A 25,498-nucleotide genomic window follows, 5' to 3' on the forward strand; every position below is an offset into this window, starting at 1 on the left:
TCTACTTCACCTACCACCCTTCATTTTATTGTAGACAAACCCCCTTCTCCTCTAGACACTATTGCCCTTTGCTACTTTTTTATCCCAAGTGACAGAGCAAAAGACCAAAACTGTGGTGTCATCTATTTTTTTCTTTTTAATAAGGAGGGGTAAAGAATCCACCAAGAGCTATTATCAATATGGCCCAATCAAAACATCAGGCTACCACCATGGCCAAAAGGGGGGAAAGGGGGGGGACTCAGAAATAATTTCTTTAGCAAGCTTCATTGCCAACTGATTTGTGAATGAATAAACCAGCAGTTTAAGGCAGGCCTAGGATAATTTACTGTGGCTGACTCATCCCAGCCAACTCACCACTTGCTGCGGGACAATTCAACACAGGATAACTCAACAAGTGAGTTGCAGTGGGCCTTGTCTTCTTTAGGTTTGAATCTTCTCAGATTAGAGGTTCTCGAGGCTGGGGTGAGCTGCAATTCTATTTGTCCCTCTCTTGGGTTATCCCATGTAGAATTGTTCTGTGGTGAGTAGAATTGTTCTGTGGTGAGTTGTTTGCAGCGAGTTGGCCAGGGTGAGTCAGCCATGGTGAGATGGCGGAAGCGAGTCAGATGTGGAGAATTGTCCATTCCAGTTAAGGCTGCAATGTGGACATGCTCATGGGTGCTAGGAATTCATTTAGCAGGAGGAAAGTAACTGCACTAGGGGTGGGAGGGGGGGAGACAAAATGGAATATCTAAATAGATATTAAATATCTAAATAGAAGCAGAATATCTAAATAAAACAAAAATATGCATATTTGGGGAAAGAAGATACAGTAAAAGGAAAGGTAGTTTGAGAAGAGGATTTATACAGGAACAAGAGTTCATTTGGACAAAAGAAAAATAGCAGCATGAGGTCTAGTATTTTGAGTGTTAGACTACCAACGATAAAACCCAGATTCAAATATAATGCTAGCTATAAAATTCACTTGAATTTACCTACTTATAGATATACAGCACTTTAGGACAGAATAGAAGGAGAAGAATCTTTTATGCTACCATGAACACTTTGAAAGAAAAATAAAGGATAGAAATGCGGTAAATAACTTGCTCATTCTGGGGTAGGTTTCTTAATCACAATGGTGATTTAAAGCAGGTAGAAAAACTGATGTACTCTAAATGTTTTGATCTAAAACTTCTGCAGACCATGCTGTTAATCATGTTGGCTAACTGAAATGGAACTGAAGGGAATTGTTTACCTGTCCCTGTCTCGAGTTAAATCGTTTTTATCTTATTTCCTAAGAGACTATTAAGGGCTAATTCAGCAGGCCAAATGCTAGGCCAACGAGAAAGCAAGACCATAGGGCAGTGATGGCTCCGGGCACTCTGGACTGAGTGCCCAAAGCATGCGCACACACGAATGCACAAACGTAAGCACAACCTCCCAAAATGCAATGCACGCATGGCCCCCATGCATGCACATACCCCTGCACTTGCCCCACCCACCCATGCATGCACACACGCCCCACCCCTGCACATGTGCGGCAGACGCCCGATGACCAGCTGGCTGGTGGGAGGCGTACATGCATGCATGGCAAAGCTGATCTAGGGTGACAGCTCATGTGCCCACAAAGAGAGCGCTGCATGCCATCTGTGGCACGCATGCCATAGGTTCGCCATCACGGCCATAGGGGATCAAGGAAATGTTTCAGGAATGTGCTATTGCTTAAAAATCAAAGGTAATAGTGAATAGGAACTTCAGAAAAATCTCATTGCTAAGGAAACTAGACAGAGCAGGGCTGTCAATCTCCCAGTCCACAGAGTTTGACACAGTAGCCATGCCCACGCCCGGTTTAGCGAAGGGGGGAAAGGTCCTAATACATCATGTGATGCTGCCATGACGACGTGAGTTTGACACCCCTGAGACAGAGAATAATCTGAGGCAGTTTGACCTGAAACAAGGAGGGTGCAAGATGAAGGAGGGCATAGGAACTGAAGATTGGTGGAGATAAAGAAGAAGAAAATGAACATACAGTTATATTTCAGACAAGGCATAAATATGGCAGCCAACAGAGACAACTGTGAGGGAATTTATTCAAGAACTACCAAAGTACAAATCCAAACAGAAGAATGGTGGATGTTTATATTTTGTAGAAAATTGTATCTAACTAGCTAGTGTTTGGCTGCAGGCCTCTAGTATCATATAATAATAGCCATCTCTATGCCAAAATATTTATTAAATATACTTAATCTGCACTTTTCCTGGCAGTTTTCATAGCTATGTGAAATTGTATTGATTTTGGCCTTGTTTACTCAGTTATTCTCCTAACTGGACCTCTGAATATATGCAGATTCGTTTTCTCTCCGAGGGATTAAAATATGTTTGTAGCATGGAGTACATTAAAGTACATTTAATTGGGATTTTAAATTTTATGGATTTGGGGTTTTAAATTTGGGTAGCCAATGATTTAATTCTTTTAATTATCTTAACTTTTGCATTTGTATGTTTTTTAATTTTGGCTGTTCACCGCCCTGAGTCCCTTCTGGGAGAAGGGCGGTATACAAATTAAATTAATAAATAAATAAATTAATAAATAAATAAAGTGAACTAACCTTAGTTACATATGACAAACTATGAGGAGCAGATTGTATTTATCTCAAAGAAAAATCAGGTCGGGATGGTGAATATTCTCAGTGTTCACTTTTTCAGGATTGCTTCCCTGACTTATAATGTTGGATCACATGTGCAATTTGCATGATATTCATGAATATTATTGTAATCCATGATGTCATAGTTTGTTTGTTTGTTTGTTTGTTTGTTTGTTTGTTTGTTTAATTAATTGTTTAAGCACTGAAAAGAAATTCAGCACACCTGCATTTATCGGCATACAAAACACATCATTCCCTGTGAGCAAACCAATCTCCAGGAGACATCTCTTGAGATACTCAAAGAGTGCAAAGACATCTTCTAAATCATGTCCCCATGTTTCTTGAATCTGGAATGATAATCTATGACGGAAAAGGCCCCTGGAATTTTTTTTTTTAATATTTGGGAAGATCAAGAATACATCACCTTGCTATATCCTATCCCACAGGACGAGAAGGAGGGGAAAAGGGGGAGGCAGAAATGTAGTAGTCTTAGGGGCCCGTTTGGGCAATTCAGACCATCTTCTCTGTGATCCAAAACAGAACTGGGCAAAATAACAAGTGGAGGTTGATGGAGAGGGCTGGGGGGGGGGGGGAATGGCCAGGCACCACTTTCCTCCCAGACAGCAAAAGAATTTGGAGAGGGTAAGATGAAAGAGGCACTGTACATATTTCCTTGGGCATTGCAGCTGGTGGGAGAAGTGCTTAATGAATGCTCTGGCAGAATGCCCACGTTGGCCTGAACCAGCCTAAGCTGAGAAATGCAGCTTTGGGGGAAACGCATGTTTTCATTTCAGCTCTGTCAGCACCGGTAAGGGATCTTTGCTTATTTCAAGCCCTGCGTTCACACATAAGGAACCACTGACTTCCTCCTCCTCCCTACCACCCTTTTTATTACACAGGACTGACATACCATTGAGGATTAGTCAGAAATACAAGAGGAATCTCAGTCTTACTTTCAATTACTATGGTGAGATAATTCCTTTGGGTTTGTATCATATTCCATTTAATGCCCTCCATTTTCTGAATTTTTTTTCCCTCTCCCACCTCAACACTCCCTTCCAGGACAGAAGGCCTCTCAACTGACATGCCAACAAGGTAGCCTTTCTGTCATGCCCCATAATGCTTGGCTGACACGGTATCAGGTATACATTGTAGATCAGTGACTGGGATTAACTAATGAACTTGTTAATTAAAGCTCAGTTTTCAACTCTCTTGGAAGATTAACTGAACCAGACCTTGAGAAAATTGGGGAGGTGGGGGAAGTTATTTTCAATTTGGTGTACATTATTTAATAAATCATTTCAAAGGAAACAATAGCAACAGAAAGGGAAGGGAAGGGAAGGGAAGGGAAGGGAAGGGAAGGGAAGGAAAGGAAAGGAAAGGAAAGGAAAGGAAAGGAAAGGAAAGGAAAGGAAAGGAAAGGAAAGGAAAGGAAAGGAAAGGAAAGGAAAGGAAATATTCAAAGTGTTGTGTAAATGGCAACAAATTGTCCAACAGTATGGGAAGATTGAGTTTTTGTGTGAAACTATTCAATTATTCAGTTAACAGGGACGCGGTGGCTCAGTGGCTAAGACACTTAGCTTGTCAATCAAAAGGTCAGCAGTTCAGCGATTCGAATCTCTAGTGCCGCATAACGGGGTGAACTGTCATTACTTGTCCCAGCTTCTGCCAACCTAGCAGTTCGAAAGCACGTAAAAAATGCAAGTAGAAAAATAGGGACCATCTTTGGTGGGAAGGTAACTGTGTTCTGTGCGCCTTTGGTGTTTAGTCATGCTGGCCACATGACCATGGAGACATCTTCAGACAGCGCTGGCTCTTCGGCTTTGAAACGGAGATGAACACCGCCCCCTAGAGTCGGGAACGACTAGCACATATGTGCAAGGGGAACCTTTACCTTTACCTTTTTATTCAATTATATGGCTAAGGTGGTTCCACCAGCCACAGAAAAGAGAGACAAGTCTTTTTTTAAGAGGATGGGACAGCAGTAACAGTCCACTGCTAATTTCCTATATATATATATATATATTTCATTTATTTTTATAGAATTTTTTTATTTTTAAAACAAAAACATAAAACATATCTTTTCAAAACGAAGCTTTTGTTCCGGTCACATATTAAAGCAAATCATTAACAAATCTTATTTTTCAATTAACACAACTAAATATTTTAAAACAAGTATTTCCCTCAAATCTATCTATATAATTATGCCATTATCTCCAAAAACCCGTTACTTAAATCTTAAATCCTAAGCAATTATCAATCCATTTTCTCTTTCATTTTCTTAGATGGATATATTTTAACAATATAAATCATACAATTATATTAAACATTCCAAAAAAATTTAATTTCAACATACCCATTTTTTTTTTCTAACTGCTAATTTCTATGCAGTTTCTGGTCTCTTCCCTATCTCTCAGCCCCCTAAATGTTTTCTGTCCCAGCTGAGGGTGTCATTCAGAATCCCTGTAGAATATCACTAAGAAAACAATACCAATAAGGAGAGGTCTGCAAGAAATAAGCCTTAGTATTTTTAATTGAGATACATATTATCCTTAAATACTGATGGAGGTTCTGATTTCATGTTTAACAAAAATACTGTTCAGAGAAGGAAAAAATATCCTGTTTTCCCCCTATAGTTCTCTTTCCATTTCATGCAAGAGAATGTGCTTTTAGTGATCTGTTTCCCTCTCCTGTTTCCCTCTCAGATACTGCATCACAGCCCAATTGACTAAGGAAGAGTTGGAAGCTGCTAAGATTTTATCGGACAAAGACATATTTCTGATTATTAGTTACAATGTCAGGCAAATTGAAAACTCCAGCAAATTGGAGTTTGCTGGAGTTCTGCTTTTTATTTTTCCTCCTAGAATGCCTCTTAATCCTAGCATTATTTTATTTATGAGAGAAGAGGAAATATTGGTCACCCCAAAGGGCTTTTCGAGGCTCTTTAAGACTCAGCATTTGCCCCACGATGCTTCATGGTGGCCGTGGGCCAAAATCAGAGCATTTGCTTTCCCCTTGGTATTCCAGGCATCACAGCTGTTATTATAGCAGGCATGAACTCCAGATAACACACTTTGAAACTTTCCCCTGTGGCTAAGCTAAAAGAACAGCGATCCGATCCAATAAGCACTTATATCCTATTGTTCCTTTTATGGGTTTAATAATGGGAGCTCCCAAATGCTTCCCCCTTCAGTTCCACCAAATATGAATGAATACTTTTGAGCTGTTGGTGGCCTTACACTGATGAGTCTTGGTGATTTAATTATTTGGGGGCCCAGGAAATCTCTGCTTCCGAAGGTTGTTCTGTACCAGACTACAAAAATGCATTAGGCTGCCCCCCACCCCACGCCTGCAAATTTAGTGTCTGCAAGACATAATAGATGAACAGCTGTGAAAGTGAGTTTCTCCCACTATAAATGATGTACACCCTCTCCCAGACTTCCTTAGGTTTCTGTCTTTGCCAACCGTCTCATCTCTAACAATAGAGACCACCTGTATGGATGAGAATTTTGGGTAATCTTCTTCTCGGCTTTTTTTATGGATACATCAAACTATACTGTCAATTAATGCCAGCTGAGACTGTTGGCCCAAGGCCACCATGCACTCACTTCACATACATGATAACCACTTTAGATCACACAAAAAAATGAGGCTCTATTTCTGCTAAGAGGCTGCCATGAGGGGATTGATGAACTGATTTTGATTACATCTTTAGCTATTGCTGCTCTTTCTGTTGATGAGGTGGATCAGTTCTAAAGCCCCTTTCATGGGAAGATGCTCTGTATCAGGGTTTCTCAACCCTGGCAATTTTAAGCTGTCCAATTTTAAGCTGTTGAAGCTGGACTTCAACTCCCAGGAGTCCCCAGGAGTCCCCAGCCACTAGGGGGAATTCTGGGAGTTGAAGTCCACACAGCTTAAAGTTGCCAAGGTTGACAAACACTGCTCTAGAGTCCTGTCCTCAATATAATTCAGATTCTTCCGCCTTGTTTTCTCCCATTACTTGGGGCCAGAATGCTAGCAAGCTGACTGGAAACTTTTGGAGTCACACACTCAATTAAAGCAGTGGTGAAGTCCTCCATGTTTTCTTTTCTTGCAAAAGAACATTGACTAATCATTCTCACAGTACCTAAAATGCACCTGTTTTCTCCAGGTGATGCAGTAAACACAGTGCCCATTCCTAACCAAATAATGACACCGAATAATAAATTTGCACTGCAATGTCCTTTTATATCTACATACATGTTTGTATGGTGTGGAGTTTGCATTGTGATATTACAACAGGGGTGGGCTGCTGGGGGTTCACAGGGGTTCGGGAGAACCTCTAGCTAAGATTCTGTGCAGTTCAGAGAACCCCCAAATCCCACTCCTGGCTGGCCCTGCCCAACCCGCCCCTCCCAGGAGTCCCCATGCAGCCCGTTTTGGATGCAGGTAACATCCAAAATGGGCAGGGCATATGTGGAGGCTTGGGGAGTGCGAAAAACAGGCCTACCGGAAGTTCGGAAAGCTGGAAACTGGCCAGTTTCCAGCCTCCAGAGGGCCTCTGGAGGCTGAGAGGCTGTTTTCACCCTCCTGGAGGCTCGAGGAAAGCCTCCGGAGCCCGGGGAGGGCATAAATGCCACCACCACGTGGACCACGTTGGGCTTTTGTGGCCTCTGACCCGAACTCGCCTGGCTCCTTGGTTCTCCGAGGAGCTGAGGGAGATGAAGTGCCGGAAAAGACGCCTAGAGAGCGGTTGGAGGACCAGCCGCTCCGAATCTGACCGAACACTGGTGAGGTCTCATATTAAGACCTACCTAGTGGCGATAAAAGTGGCAAAATCTAGCTATTTTTCAACTCTTATCGCGTCATCAGATAACCACCCAGCCGCCCTGTTTAGGGTGACCCGCTCCCTCCTCCATCTGGGAGCGTGGGATGATCCTTGCAGGGTCGAGCTGAGGATTTTGTCCAGTATCTGTATGATAAAATCGCTCAGATTCGGGAAGGCTTGGCCTCTGACTGGGTAAATCCGGACGGGATGATTGAGGCAGGTCTTGAGAGTGTTATCTGGGTAGAGTTTGATCCTGTGGCTCCCGAGGATGTGGACAGGATTCTGGGATGGCTGAACACATCCACATGTTTATTGGACCCGTGTCCCTCCTGGCTGGTGCTGGCTTCCAGGGAGGTTACACGAGGCTGGCTCCAGAGGATTATTAATGCTTCTTTGAGTGAAGGTGCCCTGCCGGCCGCCTTGAAAGAAGTGGTGGTGAGGCCCCTCCTCAAGAAGCCCTCTCTGGATCTGGCTGTTTTGGCTAATTATTGTCCAGTCTCCAACCTTCGTTTTATTGCGAAGGTTGTTGAGAGTATGGTGCACAGCAGCTTCCACAGTACCTGGATGAAGCTGTCTATCTAGATCCGCTTCAGGCCTGGGCACAACACAGAAATGGCATTGGTCACGTTGGTGGATGATCTATGGAGGGCTCAGGATAGGGGTTGTTCCTCTATCCTGATCCTGTTAGATCTCTCAGCGGCTTTTGATACTATCGACCATGGTATCATGTTGCGCCGGTTGGAGGGGTTGGGGGTAGGGGGCACCGTTTTGTGGTGGTTCTCCTCCTATCTCTCTGACTGGTTGCAATCTGCGTTGGCAGGGGAACAGCGGTCAACCCCGAGGCACCTTGTTTGTGGGGTGCCGCAAGGGTCGGTCCTCTCGCCCCTTCTCTTCAACATTTATGTAAAGCCGTTGGGTCATCTGTGGCTTTGGGGTGGATTTCCATCAGTACGCTGATGACACCCAGTTGTACATCTCCACCCCAGGCCACCACAATGATGCCCTTGAAGTGATGTCCCAGTGCCTGGAGGCCTGCGGGCCTGGATGGGGAGAAACAGGCTCCGACTCAACCCTTCCAAGACCGAGTGGCTGTGGCTTCCGGTGTCCCGATATAGCCAGCTGGCACCATCGCTGGTTATTGGGGGCGAATCACTGGCCCCCACGGAGAGGGCTCGCAACTTGGGCGTCCTCCTGGATGCATGGCTGTCTTTAGAAGAGCATATGACGGCTGTGGCCAGGGGGGCTTTTTATCAGGTTCGCCTGATACGCCAGTTGCGTCCCTTTCTGGATTGGGACTCCCTACGAATGGTCACTCAAGCACTCGTTACCTCCCACCTGGAGTACTGCAATGCTCTCTACATGGGGCTCCCCTTGGGGTGCACCCGGAGGCTCCAACTGGTCCAGAATGCGGCCGCGTGGGGATTATGGGAGTGATGGGGTGCTCCCATGTGACACCTCTCCTGCGTGAGCTGCACTGGCTCCCGGTGGTCTTCCGGGTGCGCTTCAAGGTGCTGGTGACCACCTTTAAAGCGCTCCATGGCTTAGGGCCTGGATACTTACGAGACCGCCTTCTGCCACCAATTGCCTCCCACCGGCCAGTACACTCGCACAGAGAGGGTCTCCTCAGGGTGCCATCGGCCAGACAATGTCGGCTGGCGACCCCCAGGGGGAGAGCCTTCTCTGTGGCGGCACCCACCCTCTAGAATGACCTACCCCCAGAGATACGCACGATACCAGACCTCCAGACTTTTCGTCGGGCTCCTTAAAACTCACTTATTTCATCTAGCCGGGCTGGCTTGATCCCATCCTTTGGTTTTAATTTGAAATTAATTTTAATTGGGTTGTTTTAAATTGTGGGCCGACATTACTTAATATCTTTTAAATTGTTTTAATTTTTGTATGCTGTGTTTTTACTTTGGCTGTCCACCAACCTGAGTCCTGCTGGAGAAGGGCGGTATAAAAATTAAATAAAATAAAAAATAAATAAAATTTCACAGCATTCCCCATTAAACTCTTTGAAGTGGCAGCCACGATTCTCTGACTACTCAATGTATTGTGATTTTTTCTTAATCCTATTGCACAAGCAACCAAGAGAACTTTTTAAAATTATTCCTGTGATTCAACCAGTCAGTCAATAGGCAACAGTAGGCAATAAATAGGCAAAGTGTTTTATAAGAATACACTATAAGAAGTAATTTCCAATTACAAGTCTAAACCAAATAAAGTCTACTCATTGTCAGGACTTTGCACTCTCTTTGATCCCCATTTTAAAAAAAGTGATGATGGAAGCTGGGTTCCAGTCTTCCCCCAAAAGAGGTGGGACAATAGACAATAGGTAGAAATGGCCAGACCCACAGGAAAATGGGAGAACCAACTGAAGTCCCAAGTTTGAAAATATAGCACTCTCAGTCATCCACATCATGGTTGTCCCAAAGGTGTTTTGCTTCTCATCCAAGAAACTTCTCACCCAAGAAGTGGAGCTGAAGAAGCTTCTTGGATGAGAAGCAAAACATCTTCAAAGAAAAAACAGAAAGTCCAGTTGCCTCTTGAGAAAGAACCTTTGAGATTTTTTCCAGAGCAATGCAACAAAAGTTATCCTTGTGTTTCCTCAGTTGTGGATGAAAAATAGACAGTGACATCCAGACATGTCCTCTAGCAATGGGTACTGGTCTTTCCTTGTGCTAGTGAAGAGGTTATGTGAATTTAGCCTCTAAGTCCAAGAATTTCCACTGACATTTAATACATCTGCAAAGCATCAGCCTGGAGAACATTGGTTTGTATAGAAGTTGGGGTTGGTCCCAGGTCGACTTAAACACAGTATGCTACAGATTGAAATAAGGCCTTTCTACATGTAAAGCTAAAGGTAAAGGTTCCCCTCGCATATATGTGCTAGTCGTTCCCAACTCTAGGGGGCGGTGCTCATCTCCATTTCAAAGCCAAAGAGCCAGCGCTGTCCGAAGATGTCTCCATGGTCATGTGGCCGGCATGACTAAACACCAAAGGAGCACAGAACACTGTTACCTTCCCACCAAAGATGGTCCCTATTTTTCTACTTGCACTTTTTACATGCTTTCAAACTGCTAGGTTGGCAGAAGCTGGGACAAGTAATGGGAGTTCACCCCATTACGCGGCACTAGGGATTCGAACCACTGAACTGCCGACCTTTCAATCAATAAGCTCAGCATCTTTGCCACTGAGCCATTGTGTCCCTTTTCTACATGTACTTGCTCTTTATTGAGCTATGGTCACTTCCTTACAGGACTTACACGATGAAATATTTTGCAGACATCTTAATTTCTCCAAACGTGCTTTTTATTAACTTAGGAATTCTCTCACTTGTTTATTGTTGATTAATACATTAATGTTGCTTTAGTGCAACATTTGTTGGGAGCACCAGTCATGCTACACATTTAGTGTACTCTCTGCCTGATATAGACTCTTGATAGACATTAAAATATAAAACAAATAGATAATTAAGAGAATCTAAACTGTTAAAGATGCTAGTGATTTTTTAAAAAATACTTGGAGCACAGAAGCTATGCTAAATTCCCATGCATACTGGAGTAAATAATCTGTCATAATGTGTATATCACATGACAACACAAATTACAAAAAAATAGAGAGAGGACAAGAAAATATACAACCCTTGCCTTGAATATCATAGAGTATTTAGAAGCAAAGATGGGCAAGGATGTTTATGGAGTTTATTTATCCTGCCAGTGCATTGGAACTGTGGAGAATTGTGAGAGATTTCTAGACAGAGTGTTAAAAGGGGGGAATCTACTATTTTTTCCCTACTGTTAAACTGTGTTATTATGCCTTGTAGACTTTATCCAAAGCTATTAATATTGCACACTGTAATTAATGAAATGTGAAAAGGAGCCTGAGTGGTGTAGGAGGCTAATGCCTCCTACTAAGGCAGCATTTAACATCCAGCTGCCTGCAATTACTGCGAGTTCAATTCTCACCAGGCTCAAGGTCAACTCAGCCTTCCATCCTTTCTAAGGTGGGTAAAATGAGGACCCGGTTTGTGGGGGCAATAAGCCGACTTTGTATAAAATATACAAAAGTATGAAGGCTGTTGCTTAACGCATTGTAAGCCGCCCTGAGTCTCCGGAGAAGGGCGGCATATAAAAAAAAAAAAAAAAGGAAGGAATATTACAGATTTAAGCAATTCTGCATCAACTAATAGTGATAGCTGTGTTACTAAGCTCCCTGAGTTTGCTAATCCTCTTTTCAATCATGCAGATTGCTGGTCATTACCACATCTTGTTGCAGCAATTTTCACAGGTTCAATGTGTGCTTTCATCTCTCTTGAATCTTTTGATATTTAGCTGTATTTCCATTTTGAAACAGAGAATGTGCCTCTTACCCAATTCCTAAGTCTTGTAAATAATATTATTTATTTATTTATAAAATTTATTGGTCACCCATCTTATAATAGGGTAACTCAGGGCAGCTTACAGTCATAAAAAAATATCTACATTAAAACCTCAATAAATTAAAACCAAATATTAAAATTTAAGGACATGTGAGAAGGGCAGAATGGGAGGGGAGGTATGATCTGTTGTTACTTAATCAATCACCTCCACTGTGCTGTTCCCTCATTGGGGGCCCAGGCCTACTGACAGAGCCAGATCTTTAGGCCCTTACAAAAGGAGAGAAGGATTGTATATTTCAATCATGTTTTATCGTATTTATTTAATTTTTATTTATTTATTAACTTTGTTTGCCACCCATCACACAGCTCTGTTTTTGTTTTACTTAAAAAGCCTCCAATGTTGCTGTTTCCTTCATAAGAGTATTGCTCCAATCTCAGGAACATTTATCCTGAGCTGAGAAATCTAGGACTTAGCTTCCTAGCATATCTGAAAGATACTAGCTTAGAATAGAATAACAGAGTTGGAAGGGACCTTGGAGGTCTTCTAGTCCAACCCCCTGCTTAGGCAGGAAACCCTACACCACTTCAGACAAATGGTTATCCAACATCTTCTTAAAAACTTCCAGTGTTGGAGCATTCACAACTTCTGGAGGCACGTTGTTCCACTGATTCATTGTTCTAACTGTCAGGAAATTTCTCCTTAGTTCTAAGTTGCTTCTCTCCTTGATTAGTTTCCACCCATTGCTTCTTGGCCTGCTTTCAGGCGCTTTGGAGAATAGCTTGACTCCCTCTTCTTTGTGGCATCCCCTGAGATATTGGAACACTGCTATATGGTCTCCCCTAGTCCTTCTTTTCATTAAACTAGACATACCCAGTTGAAAAAAGGTAGCATCATAAATCCTAGTTAAACCAGAAGGTATCTTCCATGATATGTCCTATTTAGACATCTTTTCCTCCATGAATTATCCTAGGTGCTTTTGAAAGTCATCTGACCTATTGACCATTGTTGCATCTCACATCTTCTCCTGTTAACCATTAATTTTACATTTCCTTCACCCAAATTCTACAAGAAAGTGTGAAAAATCTGTCCTCCTGATAAAACTCTTACAAAATAAATATCAAGCACATTGTACTTATTTGGCAGACAAGACTCAGAGGGGGGGGGGAAGGTAGAAAAGTCTGGGTGAGATCCTTCCCTTTCTCTAATGACAGCAAACGTAAAGGAAAATAATTAAGTGATTTGCTAGGTAAAAGAGAAATGGAACTTTGCCCATTTTTGCAATATGGCATCTCACAACCATGAAAAACACATTATTTTATAGATACAGTATAAAAGGCTCTATGTATTTCTGAAGTGTTGAAAAAGAATAACAGCATTTGGAGATTGCAAGTGAGAATCGGCTCACCTAATAACATGTGATAAGATAGTTCAGAACTAAGTAGGCTGAAGAGGTGTCAACTTTTCATTGCCTGATAATGTCCATGAAATAGTAAAGAGGCCTGTTCCAACCACTTTCTTTGTCCCATACATACAAAAATAAGTATTTTTTGCACACACACACACATACACACACACACACACACACACACACACACACACACACACAAAGAGAGAGAGAGAGAGAGAGAGAGAGAGAGAGAGAGGGAGAGGGAGAGGGAGAGAGAGAGAGCTATAAGCCTGTATGACCATTTCCTTTGTTTCATATTCTGTGTAGTCAAAACTTTCTATTTCATCTCTACAATTGTTTCCTTCATTTCCACTAACGGTAAGTGTTTAGTGTTTCTATTTCTTTTTGGAAAGATAATCTGATTCATAGTTTTTATGGATTTCTATTTCCATGGTTTTATATGAGGAATGAAAAATCAACAATTAAAAAAAAACTAATATAGAAAGGGATTTTGGATTTGTAACCCGTCTGTACAGTTATTATGGTACACAAATCAGCAATATCATTTAATTTCTGTCAGAATATAAATAGTCAAACATAATAAGTACACCAAAGACTGCAGAGTGTAGAGATAGCCAGTTTTTAATTATATTCTGAGGATCTGAAACCCTGCAAGATCTTCAAACCATCCTTGAATAAAAACGGAGACAAACTGGAGCAGGTTCATTATGTGGATAGAAAGGATGATCAGCAATAAAAACAAAGAAAGGTGAACATTACTGAATAGATGAGCAAGAGGGGACATTATGTCATTCTTCAAATCCTTGAAAGGTTCTCACACATAAGACAGTAAAGTCATTTTCTCTGCTACCCTAGAAGTAGATCTCATGAGCTGAATTTAACAAAGGACAGATTTTTTAAAATTTCTAAGAAAGCTTAGAAGTCTCTAGGGTCAGAAGACATAAGCAGATCCTGTATCTTGCAGATGAGCGAATTTGGGAAAAGTTTCTTAAAGAGAGAAAGTTTAAAAGCTATGACCTTATTCCCTTAGGAGAAACAAAAAGGTACTGTAAAGTAAAGCAAATATTGTCAGTTATTAAGTACTTCTGACATAAAACCTTTACAAATGGGAAAATTGTGAAGAAAACTAGGGATGAAGGAAAATGGCTCTATTTAGGGTCTGTAGTATCTGCCACAGTTATGTGAGAAAGACCTCAGAGATGGGGTGAAGAGATGCTGTTTAAGGAGCAGTCAGATAAGAGAGAGTATAGCAGTGGTGAAATCCAATTTTTTTTACTACCGGTTCTGTGGGCGTGGCTTGGTGGGCATGGTGTGGCTTGGTGGGCATGGCAAGGGAAGGATATTGCAAAATCCCCATTCCCTCCCCACTTCTGGGGGAAGGATATTGCAAAATCTCCATTCCCACCCCACTCTGGGGCCAGCCAGAGGTGGTATTTGCCAGTTCTCCAAACTATTCAAAATTTCCACTACCGGTTCTCCGAACTGCTCAAAATTTCCGCTACTGGTTCTCCAGAACCTGTCAGAACCTGCTGGATTTTACCCCTGGAGTATAGCCCGCAGATCAGTGGTGGGCTCCTCATATACTTATCACCAGTTCACGGGCCTTCCACACATACACCCGGCCTCGAAAACGTGGCTAAATAGGACAGCATTACATCCGGTGGGTAACCTAACCCTAATCACCCGCAATCACCCGCAATCACCACTACCGGTTCACCCAAATTGGTATGAACTGGCTGAATATCACCTCTGCCTCAGCTGGATAATGAGCGAAGCGAGACATTCAGCTCCTCTGACTGTAAACAAGACAATGAGAGATTTGTACTTTCAGCCAAACTTGCAAGATTGATATCAGCCTTCCCAGGTAGACTAGACAGAAAACATGACCAGGTTACTAATTCTACTTTATTGTAAAGCTGCATTAACAGATCTTGCAAGAAAAACAGTGAAATTGGAAAAAAGGGAAAAGAAGAAGAGAGATCCAAAACAAAGTTACAGAAACTGGTATCTTTATATTCTCTTTAAGAAATCAGAATGACACTTGTGTGTGTTCAAGTCAATTTTTCACTTCTGGTGACTGCCAGGACATGTCCCTGCGGTATTCTTGACCAAGATTTTGAAAGTGGTTTGCCTTTGTTGCCTTCCTAAGGCTGAGAGAGGGTGACTAGCCCAAGCTCAGTCAGCTGACTTTGTACCTAAGGCAGGACTAGAACTCATGGTTTCCCAGGTTTCTAGCCTGGTGCCTTAACACTACACCAAGCTAACTCTCTCCATACTGATACTGTTAGTTTTAAGTCCAGCTCTTTACATGGTGGTAGCATTCACAGAAGAAATGCATTTATAGTTTATAATTCTCTCTCTTTTTGTAGATGAGACTTTTCCAGGATTGGATAAATCTCCTTAACATAGAACTATTATTTATTTGTTGGTTTATGTATGTGTTTGTTTGTTTGTTTGTTTGTTTATTTGTTTGTTTGTTTGTTTGTTTGTTTGTTTGTTTAAACATGGAGGCCACCTGACTCCCAACAACTCTCGGTAGTTCACAACAATCAAACAAAGAAATTACAATCAGGTCTATAAAAGAGGGCAACAGCAATGGCCCAGGTGGAATGAAGAGAGGGTTGGATTTACTTCATCCCAAATATATGCTTGATCGGTAATTTAATATTATTCTTCCCTTCAGCATTCAGCATTGGAGCTGAATCACTGCTTACCATGCTCCAAAGCAAAGAATTAACTCAGCTTTTAGTGATGCTTCTCATTTCCATCAGTAAATCATTCGTAGCAGACATATTTTAGAGGCCCGGTTCTTCCCTATTTTTATGCTGCCCCTCGGGGAAGAAATATATTAACCTAATCTCACACAATATTTATACTGCTGTCCCAGATTGCTTCCTTATCTTTTTTTTAACACATTGACAGCTGCATTGTATAACTTTGCCATTTTGTGTACACATTTCAACATTATCCTTTTCAAATATTTCACACTCACAAGAGTTTCTTACAATACTCTCTTCCTTGGAAGTGTTCAGCTCAGAAAGGAAACAATCCTAAAAAGTGCTGAGCATGCAGATCTCTTATTTTTAGCTATTAATTAAAATACCCCTCAATGGAGACAATAGAATATGAAAACAAAACTGTATTTTAGATTGTACACTGCCCAGAGCCCCTTTCTGAGGAAGATGGGAGGTTTAGAGGAAAGAGAGAGGGGGGGAGGGAGAGGGAGAGAAAGAAAGAAAGAAAGAAAAGAAAGAAAGAAAGAAAGAAAGAAAGAAAGAAAGAAAGAAAGAAAGAAAGAAAGAAAGAAAGAAAGAAAGAAAGAAAGAAAGAATGAATGAATTTTCTGGCCTAGTGTCACTTCCAAATAGGAGACAAGTTATCACTGTTATTGATAATTTATTGATTATGGTTTCTGTCACAAAAGATCTAAATGCTAGGTTCCTGGGCACTTAAAAAATAACCATTACAAAATAAGCATGTACAGCATGATACTGTAAACGTATGGCTCTCAAAACTTTGGATTTCTCCTATTTATGAATCTATTTTTCCAGCCTGTCCATTTGTGTTTCTCTACTATGAAAGAGAATCCAAGAATATGGGGGGGGGATCCACTTTGCATATGGATTGGGTTATGTTCGTGTGGGTCTATTTTCTCATTCACCTATTTAGGTCTTTATATGGATGACCTGGTCCAAGTGATGTGGAAGTACTGCATTCTTTCTGAGACCAGGACTGTATTAAAATGCATTCAGTCATCTGGATGTTTTGGCTAGAGATGGGTGACTGTAATGACTTGTGGTGTAATCAAAGCATATGGGACTCAATAGAGTAAACAAGGAGGCTAGTTCCTGAATTAAGATATTTACATTCTTATAGCAAGCAAGGAAAAAGAAAACATAGAAGAGGAAGAAGTGGTGGTACAACTGCACACCCTGGAATTGTTCATACAGGTAGTCCTCAAGTTACAGCCACAATTGAGACCAGAATTTCTGTTGCTAAGGAAGGTGATTATGAATGGTGCCGGATTTTGCCACTCTTTTTTAAGTGAACCACTGTAGTTGATGAGCAAATCCTGGGATCATTAAGCAAAACTGGCTTCCCTCGTTGACTTTGCTTCTCAGACGTCAGCTGGGAAGTTCTCAAGTGGTGATCACATGACCCCAGGATGCTGCAACTATTGTTAATACAGGCCAAGTGCCCAAATTTAGAACACGTGACCATGAGGTTGCTGCGATGATTTTAAGTATATACTAAAATTAATCTAAGAACATGGAAGCCGTGTTGATCAAATCAAAATCCAATTACTCTATTTTGAGGTTGGCAAAGATTATTTAGAATAGAATAGAATAGAATAGAATAGAATAGAATAGAATAGAATAGAATAGAATAGAATAGAATAGAATAGAATAGAATAGAATAGAATAACAGAAGGGACCTTGGAGGCCTTCTAGTCCAACCCCCTGCTTAGGCAGGAAACCCTACATCACTTCAGATAAGTGGTTATCCAACATCTTCTTAAAAACTTCCAGTGTTGGAGCATTCACAACTTCTGGAGGCAAGTTGTTCCACTGAATCATTGTTCTAACTGTCAGGAAATTTCTCCTTAGTTCTAAGTTGCTTCTCTCCTTGATTAGTTTCCACCCATTGCTTCTTGTCCTGCTCTCAGGTGCTTTGGACATTAGCTTGATTCCCTCTTCTTTGTGGCAGCCCCTGAGATATTGGAACACTGCTATATGGTCTCCCCTAGTCCTTCTTTTCATTAAACTAGACATACCCAGTTCCTGCAACCGGTCTTCATATGTTTTAACCTCCAGTCCCCTAATCATCGTTATTGCGCTTCTCTGCACACTTTCTAGAGTCTCAACATCTTTTTTACATCATGGCGACCAAAACTGGATGCAGTATTCCAAGTGTGGCCTTACCAAGGCATTATAAAGTGGTATTAACACTTCACATGATCTTGATTCTATCCCTCTGTTTATGCAGCCTAGAACTGTATTGGCTTTTTTGGCAGCTACTGCACACTGCTGGCTCATATTTAAATAGTTGTCCATTAGGACTCCAAGATCCCTCTCACAGTTATTACTATTGAGCGAGGTACCACATATACTGTAACTGCGCATTTTGTTTTTCTTGCCTAAATGTAGAACCTTACTTTTTTCACCAAAAGTTTTTGAATTTTGTTATATAGCGCCCAATGTTCAAGTCTGTTTTAGAAGATTACAAAATGAGAAGGGGTTGATAGTATTTTCCTGTAACCTTTCTCTGCAGCATCTGTCAATCAAATTACAGATTAACAGAGTTGGAAGGGTCCTTGTAGGTCATCTAGTCCAACCCCCTGCCCAAGCAGACCCTACACCATTTTTGACAGATGGCATATATGGTGCCTTTGAATCTTAGTAAAAACACATACTGTAGATCTTCCCAGCTTTACAGCTGTAAAATAACTATGCATAGCCTCTGACAATGTATGTGCCTGTTCTTTAAAAAACCCAATTTTTTTAATGCTTTTTTTTTTTTACTAAAGAACAGCATCTTTTAGCATTGAAGTTATTCCTTGAGTTCAATGGATTCCCAAAAACCTATGCACAATATTGCAGGCATGCTAATTGTATTAAGTAGGGATATGTTGTGTATTGCTGCTGGTGGTATATGTTATATGGAGAAACTGACTGCAGATTTTAGCAAGTTGCACTTCCTTGCCATACACCTGGGCACATCAGATGGTGCACACAATGATTAATGAATTTGTATAATTCAAAAACTATACCAATAGTTGAACTGGTCAGTACTGGGTGGAATTTGACATTCTAATTTGCAGAAATATTTTTTTATTATTTGAAGAAAGGTTGGATTTCATTTCAGGACAAGATACTGAGCCAAATTTTAGCACAGCAATCTCGTGCTATAGGCATCTGGTGCAAACCACAACACTGAAAAAAAAATAATGAAATGTGCATCATGACATCGCAATGCAAACCTCTTCCTTTCGTACTTCAATCCTGATATTAATTATGTACATCATGTGGTTTGTGTCACAACATGGCAATGTTATGTTTCAGCACTTGGCCCCCCTTCCTTTCCCCAATGGCTATGCCTATGCTTCATTGATTTCAGTGAGATTCTAGCCCTGCTTTGGGAATTACAGTTTGACTTGTGCTATATCACCCTTCAATTTCAAAAGCCTCTTCTTATCATTCTCCCACAGAAATCAGTTGGGCCTGAAAAGTTCATGTTTGGTTCAAATTCTAATGTCTCCCTTTGCATGCCATTCCCAGGTTGTGCTGGTGGTCTTTTTGTATGCCACATGGCCTATTTCTGCTGCTCTGGCTGCTAGGCATAGCTAATTCTATACAACTGATGAATGAGGAAAATATTTATGGAATTTGCAACGTACAGTGTATGCAGTTGTCTCTCAACCCTGAAAAATAATCTTTTAAAACAGCAGGTTAAACAAAAGCAGCAGAGCCTAGACCTGACCATTTTTCTGCCAATTGTAGTCTGTTTATGTCAGAAACTGTCACACTGAGATTCAGATCAACTTATCATCTCCATCCAAATATAAAATCACATCTAAATACTTCACTGAATTTCACAAGATGGAAGTAACGTGAGAACCAACTAGCTAAAGTCTTTAATCTGGTAAGATCTTATTAGGTTTCATAAGTTGCTCCTATTAAAGTCAATAATTGAGAATTGCATGTTTTGGTACTTCTGAAAAAGATTCACACTGCTGACCTTCCATGTATTAGAAAAGTACAATAATCCAATTTTAGCAATTGTGTGAATGCAATGGAATTTACAGCTCCCCCAGCCTGGTCTCTTTAAATGTTTTGCAGCTACAATGCTTAAAGTGTCAGAGTGGGGAAAAATGAAATTGTTAGAAGTATACAGTTTTCCAGGTTATGTTCCAATAGTTAAGGGGCTGCCACAAAGAAGAGGGGTCAACCTATTTTCTAAAGCATAAAGGCAGGACAAGAAGCAATGGATGGAAATTAATCAAGGAAAGAACCAATCTAGAACTAAGGAGAAATTTCCTGACAGTCATAACGATTAATAGTGGAACAACTTGCCTCCATAAGTCGTAGGTTTTTAAGAAGAGATTGGACAGCCATTTATCGGAAGTGGTATAGGGTTTCCAGGGGGTTGGACTAGAAGACCTCCAAGGTTGCTTCCAACTCTATTATTCTGTTATTCTGTTAAATGCCCCAGCCACAAAATTCAATGGATGATGCAAAATGGAAGTATCTTCTATTGCCATTTCTAGCACCACTCAATTTTGATCTGCCTGACGTAGAGTTCACAGTAGAACATATTAATAGTTCACCCTTTCCTTAATACTAGGGAGGGCCATAAATATTGTTTTTCTGAGGCGGTACCAATATTATAGAACTCCCTGCCCCACCCACCGTCTGACATCCAATTAGCTCTTATCTTAGAAGACTTGAAGAAATTATTAAAACAGTACTGTTCAAAAGAGCCTCTGATTTACAGATGTTTCCATTTGTTTTTATTGCTTTAGATGGCTTCTTTTAGAATCTTATCTGTAGTTTAAATTATTTATGGTTGTGTGAATATTGTTGAGATTGTAATACACTAGGGGTCTCTTAATGTATAAATAAATGCTAATGTGATCACAGAGGATATGAGTTAAGTAGTAATTGAAGACCTCAGGGAGGGAACCAATCAGAAAGTGAGAAGAAAAAGTTTATAATAATCCAGTTCAAGGATATGAGTGCACAGTAGTGGCTGCCATCTTTATTTTATTTCATTTTATTTATTTTTTTACTCTTTCTGTATATGCCCCTAGTCCACTTAGAAAGAAGCCTTGGTGGCGCAGCGGACTAAAGTGCTGTTAAAGTAGCACTTAGCTGCCACATGCCAGCAATTACTGCGAGTTCAATTCTCACCAGGCTCAAGGTTGACTCAGCCTTCCATCCTTCCGAGGTAGGTAAAATGAGGACCCAGTTTGTGGGGGCAATAAGCTGACTTTGTATAAAATAGAACACCACTGGGGGGGGGGCAAAAAAAGCCCTACTAAGCAGGTATATACAAAAGTATGAAGGCTATTGCTTAATGCATTGTAAGCCACCCTGAGTCTCCGGAGAAGGGCGGCATATAAATCGAACTAATAAATAAATAAATAAATAAGCATGGGTAGTGATCTTTTAGGAACAATTGCCCAGTTGAAGTAGGTACCCTTGAAAATATGTTCAATCTTTGAAATGACCAGAAGCATCAATTGCTATTCCTAAAAGATACTAAAACTGGTCAGGTAAAATATAACCCTAGTAATTATTTGAACTTAGGGATTCTCCACAGACTTCATTGACTTCAACAGATAAATAGACAGAAAAATAATTGATTTTGACATAGGATGGAATGAGGAGAAAATTCAGCAGTGTTCAAAAGAACTTTCTGCTTCAAGAGCTCTCGAAGTCATTTAATAGCCCTGAAGAGAAGAACCCAGAAGAGATTTATGGAGTGAAAAAAGAACCTGCAGATGGAGGGGGGAAAATGTTTAATACTTTGTGTTATAATGGAAACAAGTCTTTCCTTTGCAGCTGCTCTTTCTCCCACTTCCCTCTCCCACCCTTACAGTTATTCAGACAGCATTAAAATGGATTTTTGAGGAATGACTTTAAATCCCTTTTTGGCTGTAAATGTTACAGGTAACCTCAGACCTGTAAAAATTGAGAATCTACTGTGGCTTGATCAGATCTGGGTTTCTTCATGCAGAATACTACTTTCTGTTGCTTTTACTGCTTTTTCAAAAAAAAAAGTCACAGCACATCCTTTTAGCCATCAAAAAGCTGTGAAAGTCTGGATTCAAATTCATCATTTTGCTATGAGACTTGAAAAGAATTTCAAAAACAATGTTTACTGGAAGTTAGCAGCTACTTGAAATTGAACTTTTCCTGTGTGTATACATTACCATGCTCTGATCCCACAGGAATTATACACAGATATCCAGCTTGACTGATGAAAAACATGATCAGGCACAGTTGGCAAACATCATCCAACTAGAATGACTTCAGTGCCAGAAAGTGTGAGGTTCTTTCCAAATAAATTGGAAATCGGCGTTCTCTTTGCCGATGATGTAAAAATATTTAACACCACTGACAATGCTGCTATTCTTCAAAAAGACCTTGACTTTGTGTCGGAATGATCAAACAATTGGCAACTCCAAATCTCAACCAACAAATGCTCTGTCTTACACATTGGCAAAAAGAACCAGAACACAAAATACAAGCTGAGCGGACACGACCTTGAAGATGACCCTCACTCTGTCAAGGACCTTAGAGTACTCATATCTAATGATCTAAGTGCCAAAGCCCACTGTAACAACATCGCCAAAAAGGCATTAAGAGTTGTAAAGCTAATCTTGTGTAGCTTCTTCTCTGGTAATATCCCACTACTAACCAGAACATACAAAACATTTGCTAGACCAATTCTCGAATACAGCTCATCTGTCTGGAACCCGCACTACATATCGGACATTAATACAATTGAATGTGTCCAGAAATATTTCACAAGAAGAATCCTCCACTCCTCTGCTCGCAACAAAATACCTTATGCCATCAGACTTGAAATTCTAGGCTTAGAAAACTTAGAACTATGCCTTCGGTATAAGCTAAACATAGCTCATAAAATTATCTGCTACAATGTCCTACCTGACTACTTCAGCTTCAACCACAACAATAATCGAGCACACAACAGATACAAACTTAAAGTGAACCACTCCAAACTCGATTGCAGAAAATATGACTTCAGCAACAGAGTGGTCAATGCCTGGAATGCACTACCTGACTCTGTGGTTTCATCCCAAAACCCCCAAAATTTTAAGACTGTCTACTGTTGACCTCACCCCATTCCTAAGAGGTCTGTAAGGGACGTGCATAAGAGCACCAGCGTGCCTACCATCCCTGTCCTAATGTTTCCTCTATCCATATCTATTTTATGTATTCAATTCATGCTTATACTTATATATATTACCTAATATGTTCTTGACAAATAAAATAAAATAAAATAAATAAATAAACATTCACTGGTGCTCATTCTGGACTCTCTGTGGAAGAATTCCACCCATCAACTCCCATTAGATCATTTCATCCTATATTCAACAGCCCATAGAGATTGGGGCGGAAAATAGTGTCATTTACAGATTAGATCTTGAGATCATCTATCAAAGATCTCAATCTCAAACTCTGAAAACTCTTCTGTTTGGTGTTTGTAAAAATTCTTGCAGTTTTCAGACGTATACATTGCTTTGGATTGTAGTCCCTAACCTTTTTAGCCAGTGGGCACATTTAGGATATTGAGAGCATGGTTATGGGTACTCTCACAAAATGGCTTCTATAGTGGATATGGCCAAAAGAGTAATGTGGTGGCCTAGTAGTAAAGACGCTCACCTCCCACTTAGAAGGTTGAGAGGTCAACTTTATATAGTGGCAGATGTTTCTCTCTTAGGGCACAAAGAAAAAATTGCTGCTGCGAACCCCACATAGGTATCAGAAAGGGCACCCGGCTAGTAAACGCTCAGCTTCATCCAGTTGCCCCTGACTTTACCCTGAATTAAGAAACTGCAGGATTGTAAAAGAAAAAAAAAGTGAGTGTGGCCAAATTAACCCATATAATAGAAGCAGGCAAAACACTGGGCTGCCTATCCCCACCCCCTATTAGTTTCTCATAATGCCTCTAGAAACTATGTGGCCTAGAAACATGGCTTGAAATACACCCTAAGGTTGATGCTGATGTTGTAGCACACTATCCTCATCTGCATTTTTAATTTTTTTAAAAAAGTTTTTATGGTTTGTTTGATTTTTGTTGTTGTTGTTCCTTTTTAGCAGGTAGCTTGGCAGGTACCAAAAGAAATATGCCAATTGATACAGTGATGCCCTCAGTCCCATACAGGAGATTCAGGTCTAAGAAGGAAGATGTGTTAGCTTGATAATAATTTATTCAATTTATGACATCATTGAGGCATCCAAGTAGAATAGAAAATGGATAATTTTATGAAAGGATGTACTCAGGAAAATTATTGAGGAAACATAATTTAAAATAAAACAATTAAGCAAAAATATTGCTTAAGCCTTCTTAAACTCCATGCCCAAATTTCCAGAAACTCTGAGACCTAAAAAAAAATGCCAAGAGTGAAACATTGCCAAATATTTGTGTATAAGAATTTGGAATCAGAGTATTGCAATGGTCAGAATCCAAAAGAGAAAAGAAGAATGCTTATAGAAACACCAGCAAATAATAAAATTTATCTTAATGGAGCCTTGCTTTATTACTTGTAGCATATAAGTTCACAAATCATATAAAGTCAGATTTATGGTTTCAAATCCTGGGCTAAGCCAAAATTAAATAAAGTATACAGTATTGTGACTTAATATGGGATGTAGATCTGCTCAGTTTCTTGTCTATCCTAATCTCTTGGAGCCTATCATTCTGTCTCTTGGCCCCTGCTTGATAGCACCTTTCTACATGGTAATTGCTGCCATCTAGATTTTCATATCCCCAATGTGTATATTTCTCCCAAGACAGCAGATAAACCTTTACAATAAGACAATCTACTTCATTTTTAAAAATCAATGTTTTTTTAAAGATGTTTTTAAAAAGGCAACCTTTACACCAGGGATGGGTTCTATTTACCTTTACTACTGGTTTGCAATGGGGCCGCGCACACGCGCTCTTCAGCGCATGCATTTTGATGACATCGGGGTCAGTGGGCAGAGCCTCCCACCGGTTTTACTACCGGTCAGTGGTGAAATCTAAAATTTGTTACTACTGGTTCTGTGGGCGTGGCTTGGTGGGGGGGGGGTAATGTGACTGGGTGGGCGTGGCCAACTTTTGGTGTTTTTTTTTTACTTTTAAAACCATTTTTTCTATAACCTCTTCGGCAAAGAGCTTGTAAAAAAATGCTTTTAAAAGGCTCTGATGATCCCAGCTGAGTTGCCTGATCAGCAGACGCTTTTTTTCCTTTAAAAGCCTCTGCCGATCAGGCAACTCAGCTAGGATGGTCAGAGCCTTTTAAAAGCATTTTTTTTAGAACCTCTTCAGCCAAAGAGGTTGTAGAAAAAATGCTTTTAAAAGAAAAAAAGCCTCTGATGATTGTGCGGCTCAGCTGGGCATGGGGGGGGGGCAGGGATTTTTGCTACCGGTTCTCCAAACCACCCACCTCCATTGCTATCGGATCGGGCGATCTGGTCCAAACTGGGAGCATTTCACCCCTGCTACCGGTTCTATAGAACCGGTGCGAACTGGGGGCAACCCA

The sequence above is a fragment of the Pituophis catenifer genome, unplaced genomic scaffold (assembly GCF_029215685.1).
Source record: "Pituophis catenifer annectens isolate HBS135680 unplaced genomic scaffold, rPitCat1.0.hap2 SCAF_2, whole genome shotgun sequence".
NCBI classification, from domain to species: Eukaryota; Metazoa; Chordata; class Lepidosauria; order Squamata; family Colubridae; genus Pituophis; species Pituophis catenifer.